Raw genomic sequence first — 6,000 nt, 5'->3', positions numbered from 1 at the left:
CTGCTTCTGCTCAATCTTTGAAAACCATTTTTTTTCAATAAAATGAGCGAATTTTGGAACTCTCGACGACACTGTCAAGAATACCGCTCCCGATTAACTTGCTAATTTGATAAAATATTGTTACTGATCATTACGGTTGCATTTTTATCCGTGCTTATTGCCCTACTTCTCTCATATTAAACGCTTACAGTTTGTATGATTAAGACGGCTCCATAAGAAACGCGCACCTCTATTCTGCTTTGCGAAAGAGGCTTCGGGGCAAGTTTGCGTTCTACCTTTCTTTCTTAATTTGCTGCGCCCGCTCTGTCGTGAAACTTTTCGTTATGGACATTTTTTTCAATATAGTTATTGCAGGATCATGTATAGTTTCCAAACGTACAGCCTCGAGCAAAAATTAAAAAAAAAAAGTTTACTCCCACTTAACAAAATCAATTAACAATAAAAGGCACAAACATTACGCCACCTATGCCAATTGCATCTTCCGTACATACTGACAGAAATGAGGGAATGACGACCAGTGTACTCAACACACAGGTCCTTGCAAACGTCCGGCAGGAGGCCACGGATGGTGTTGCATGCCGAGGCGTCACGACGTGTGCACCAGAATTCCAGGAATTTCCTTTTTCCTTCATTTGCTCACGGCCCAGCGTCGTTGCATCGTCCAGGTCGGAACTATGTCCCCTCTTCGAGCACTGTCCGTCAGAGAGAGAGAGAAGGGTTTTAGTCACAGAGACACTCTACTTGAAGGTAACCATCGTGACAGTTTTAGCTATCTGGTCTCCCCCTCTACCCCTCCCCCTTCACCAAAAAAGCTACATACACGGCCTTGGCAGCAGGACAGAAAAGACGAAAAAAAACGCAGCAACGTAATTGTACCATCCACCTCAGCAACACGGTAAAAACTGCTAAATTCTGAAGAAGCTGCCCACTCTTTCTTCATCACTTTCTTTCACTACCATTTCCGCTTCCCCCAACAAAGCTGAGCCGTGCTCTCTAATGGGTTGCAGAAATACGAGTTTTTTCTTATCATCATACCACCATTACTACAATAACCCCCCTTCCAACGAAAAGTCAAGCGCTCCACAACCCGTTTTTGTGCCAAGCGACCACTGCCTTCCTTTCGCATTCCCCGTCCCACCCAACCTGGTCTCGTCAGCCCCCTCCCTCCCTTTCTTGTTATGGATGGACCACATCCTCCGAAGTGTCAATTACATTTCTATGTTGATATCTGGGATACCACTTACATACCAAAATAATTTTTTCACCAAAATGAGCTCGTACATGCGTTCTAAAAATCTGTACCAAACACCTTTCTCTAGCTAAATTCGCTAAATTTACAAAAAGGTTATTGTGAGTTCAGTTGTTCATGCTCTATTAGTTCAGTTTACGTCAAATATCATGAATATTTACAGGTAATGATAGACCTCGACCTGGCGTTTGCTAATATAGAAAGTGGACAAAAATTACGTGTTATTTATACTAACCAGACCAAAAATATCTCTTTACCAATTAGGTTCGTTTAAAATACTTAATAACTCTTTATTGAATCAACCCACAACTATGATGTTTTCCATTAATGCATATCTCTAGAGTCGCTCCGCGCTGCAAATATTACAGTGGTGTGTTCAAAGTTTCCGCAGTTATTCATATATTTTTTTTTGAAAACACGTGGTCCAAACAACGCGTTTTAGAAATTTTCACTGGATTGTTTACTGCCATCCTGTAATGCTAGCCTAGTCTTGGTAACCTGTTTGGTTATTAACATAACAGTACGAAATCTTAGCATTTTTCGACGAAAGTGATGCACATAATTCAAAAAGAGCCCACTCAACAGTTTTGCGCCGCACCCGCGACCGTCCGCTTGTTTGCCACTCGGGAGATCACAATGCGTCGTTTGCTGCACGGCACCATCACACGATTAAGGTTCCGGCAAATTGCTGCTATCGACGACAACGTTTGCTGACGCCTGTAGTCGCTTGCAATGTCCACAAGATGCACGGAACGATTTCCTTTTTCCGAACGCGGCCGAAGGCTTCGCACAATCCTCGCTGCACATCGGTTCGAGTGGCTTGGCCTGTACCATGTTGGTGTTTATAAAAGGGTTCGATTTCAATAAATCGATGACGCTAGGTTTCCAAATGATACAAAAAAGTTTATCGACATATTTACAGTTGTTAGAAAGCTAAAAAAGGATCCTTCATCTATCGTTGCTTGAACGTCTTTGTTCACTCCTCGGCCGCTGACTCCATCCACGATGGCTACATTTCTGCCTCTTGCCTTCTTGTTAGCTGCACCGTCCGGTCCAGCAAAGGGTGGTACAAGCCTGTTCATCATCCCGTTCCCAAGTGTCGAAGGGAAGGCAAGTGTCAGTCAGAGAATCCGCGATGGTTGGGTCGAAAGGGAAGATCTTTAACAATGGTTTCTGGGGACCGGCCGCCCGGCGAGGCTGCATACGTCACCCATCCAGCAGCCAATTAAAGCCGCTGAGCTATGTGCCGGAGTATCTGGGCATTAACACCGGAGTATAATCAGGGAATGGGTGCCCTTTTCCTCCGTCCGTCGCCTGTGGGAGGAGAACGGCGGTGAATGAACGTTACATTCCGGTACATTCCTATGTGTTCGAGTTGGGGAGAGGTCACCGGAGTTAAGCGGGAGCATCATTCCCCAATACCTTCCAGCTGGGTACATTTTCGTTCGCAGTGTAAATTCCGCAAAGCACGGCACAGCAAAACTTCTTGATCCTCAGCTCGTCGTGCTGCAGCACGGAAATCACAACGGTTGCGGCGATTGGATTCAGCGTGCTTGCCCGAAGAAGCGGCATTGAAGAGACGGCGACGGAGGGATCCGGAATACGCGCATAACTTCCCACTCTTAATGAGTCGAAATCACTATCCCTGAGTTACGGTGTAGGAAACCGTGGCTGTTGCTATGGCGACCACTCGGCGGCGGCATGCCGTATTTACGAGCACATATCTGAAGGATGTTCAATAAAATACCAGCTAATTGGCGACTACTTCTTGGAGCAATTAACACTTTTCATGTTCACTTTTCAGGAGAGTGAGATGCCGAAATTTTTTACATCTTAATCTTGCGGTAACATAACATACGGCGGTGACTACAGCAGCGAAATATTTTTTAACACGAAAGTGTTTTATGCCGGGGTCCACCAAGTACTTCCATTACCGGATATGACGTTCATAAAATGGACACCAACGGGTCAGAAAGAAAAAAAAAACAAGAGAAAGACCCGCCGCTGGGAATCGAACCCACAACGCTGCGGCCGCGACGGTAAGCTCCCGACGCTAAACCAACTAAGCTAGCTTGTTTTTTTTTGCTTTCATGGTATTTATCACACTGAGTATTGCAGTGCACAAGAAGAGCACAAATAAAGCAAGCAAAAGTACAATCACATAACGACAATAAGCGCGCTCAAGCGTTACTAAGTGCACACTCGATGGCTAACACAACGTGCGGTAGAACGGTGAGAGTTCTTCACATCGTGCTATACTGGAAAGGTGGTGAGGCCGAGCACCTCACCAAGAGGGGGTACCAGTCCGGTCTAAAGTCCAGGTCGTCATAAATGTCCTTTAGCTGAATAGTCATGCGAATGAAGTGCATGCTTGAAGAAATGGTGGGTTCTGCGTTACGGTCCTGCATACGTGTCTTCCATAAGCTATGCATACCCATGAGGAAAAACATATCATATGGCACTTCTGCAAGTGATGTTGGTATAAGATAACGTATGGTGTGAGAATTGATAACAAAACGTTTCTTCAGTGCTCTCTGAAGGACATCCCAGAACACAATAGCGTCTTTGCAGCTAACAAAGCAATGTTTTATTGTTTCCGGCACATCACATAGACGGCAGTTAACAGAAGAAACAAAAATACCTTTTCTTTTCAAGCATGTGTTTACCGGAAGTATTTCAGAGTGGAGTTTATAGAGAAATGTTTTTGAATTAGGAGGAATATACATTTTGCGCACACGTTTTAACAAATCGTGGCCTGAAAGATCGGAGTACAATGAATGGTACAACGGAGGCGGGAAGAGCAGAGTTAGTAAATTCTTATATAGTACCTTACGCGAGACTGTACAGGTATTCCATGGAAACGCGAGCTTTAAGGAACCGAACTGCGAGGTAAACTTCCTGCATGAATCCCCACAAACACGGGCGTTCGGAGAAGTTTGATGAAACAACTTAGTCTGGCAAGCAATCAACAAGTGTGACCTGCAATAATGAACGGACTACGGGGTGGGAATTGTCTCGAAAAAAGAACCATGAAACAGTTTGCCACAGATAAAGATGTACTAATCCCAACCCACCCTCACTAGCTGGCCTGAAAATGTTGTCACGACGCATGGGCTCAAAAGTCGAAGGCCATATGAAAGTAGCAAAAATTCGATGAAAGCGTTGTATATAAAATTTTGCGCAATGGATAAGTTGCAATACGTAGTAAAGCTTTGTTGCTAGGAAAGTACTGCAAGCTTCAGCTCTCCCGAATATTGAAAGTCGATGGGGAACAAATGTCTGGGCCTGTCGTTCAAGATTAGGAACGCGCTCCTTCCAGTAATGCGCACTGAATCTATACGCGTCTAGTGGTACACCGAGGTACTTTGGCGTGATTCGTGTCCAATTAATCCCTGCGAACTGATTCGGCATGGTATCGTACGAGCCAAACCATAGTCCTAAACTCTTGTAGGCATTTAAACGAGCTCCTGATACAACGCCAAACTTTTCAATTGCAGATACCAGATTTTCTACACTTGCTTATCTGTGCAAAAGAAAGCGACATCGTCTGCATAAGCTAATACTTTAACTTCACTGCCTAATATACTAAAGTCGCGAATAGAAGTGGACTGTATTATGCTTAAGCACAGCGGCTCTAGATAAAGTGCAAACAGAAGTGGTGACATCGGGCATCCCTGTTTCACCGAAGAGCAAATAGAAACAGGTTTCGAGAGTTGACCATTAACAATGAAACGAGTTGAGCATTCATTATAACAAAATTTAACACCTTTAAAAACGACTGTGCCAACATTGGCATGCTCAAGAAGAGAAAAAAGGAACGAATGACTAACACGATGAAAGGCTTTTGCAAGGTCTACCTGTAGCATTGCAAGCTGTTTTTGATAACCATAGCAGAACTGAAGAACTGTTCGAGCAACGTGTATATTGTTTTGTATAGATCGGCCCCTAATTCCACATGTCTGATGAGACCCAATGAGAATCGACATCGCAAATTGCAATCTATTTGATAACACTTTCGCAAAAATTTTGTAGTCTACATTTGACAGCGATATTGGCCTGTAACCTTCGACGGAGCGAAGTTTTTCCTTGTCAGAGGTTTTCGGTATTAAAATAGTGTTGCTTTTGCAAAAAGATCGCGGGAGTGTCTCCATGTCATAACTTATTTGAAACATATCCAGCAATATGGGAGAAAGCGTTTTTTTGAAAGCTTCGTAAAATTCAGCTGAGATGCCATCAGGGCCAGGCGTTTTCGATAAAGGTAAGTTGTCAATTACCTGCTCAATTTCCTGTATCGTAATGGGTATATTGATGGTTGCACAGTCATCGTCTTTCAAGGGGCTCAAGAGGGACACGAAAACGTCAGGATCATCAGAGAGAGAATTAAATAAACTTTCGTAGTACTTTTCGAACTTCAAAGTGATGGGGTCTCTTGTATCTGTTATATGAACGCCGTTAGAGTATAAGTCTGGAATTAGTTTAGAAATTGCATGGCGTTGTTCATCCAGTAAAGCTTGACGCGTCGGTTGCTCGGAATTCAAAGTGCGTTGGTTTCGAGATCGAATACGCGCCCCTTTGTAGCGGGCTGCATCATATCTTTGAAGTTGACATTTAATATTTTCGATTTCATTAATGTACGTTCCCGGCATTTCGCATTCCATCTCATAAAGGTTGCACAGACTTTTAAGGGGTGCCTTTTCTTCATACTTTATATAGTAAGACTTAACGGCTCCAATTTCTATAGCTATAACACG

The sequence above is a fragment of the Rhipicephalus sanguineus genome, chromosome 8, assembly GCF_013339695.2.
Source record: "Rhipicephalus sanguineus isolate Rsan-2018 chromosome 8, BIME_Rsan_1.4, whole genome shotgun sequence".
NCBI lineage: Eukaryota > Metazoa > Arthropoda > Arachnida > Ixodida > Ixodidae > Rhipicephalus > Rhipicephalus sanguineus.
This window is presented reverse-complemented; position numbering follows the sequence as displayed.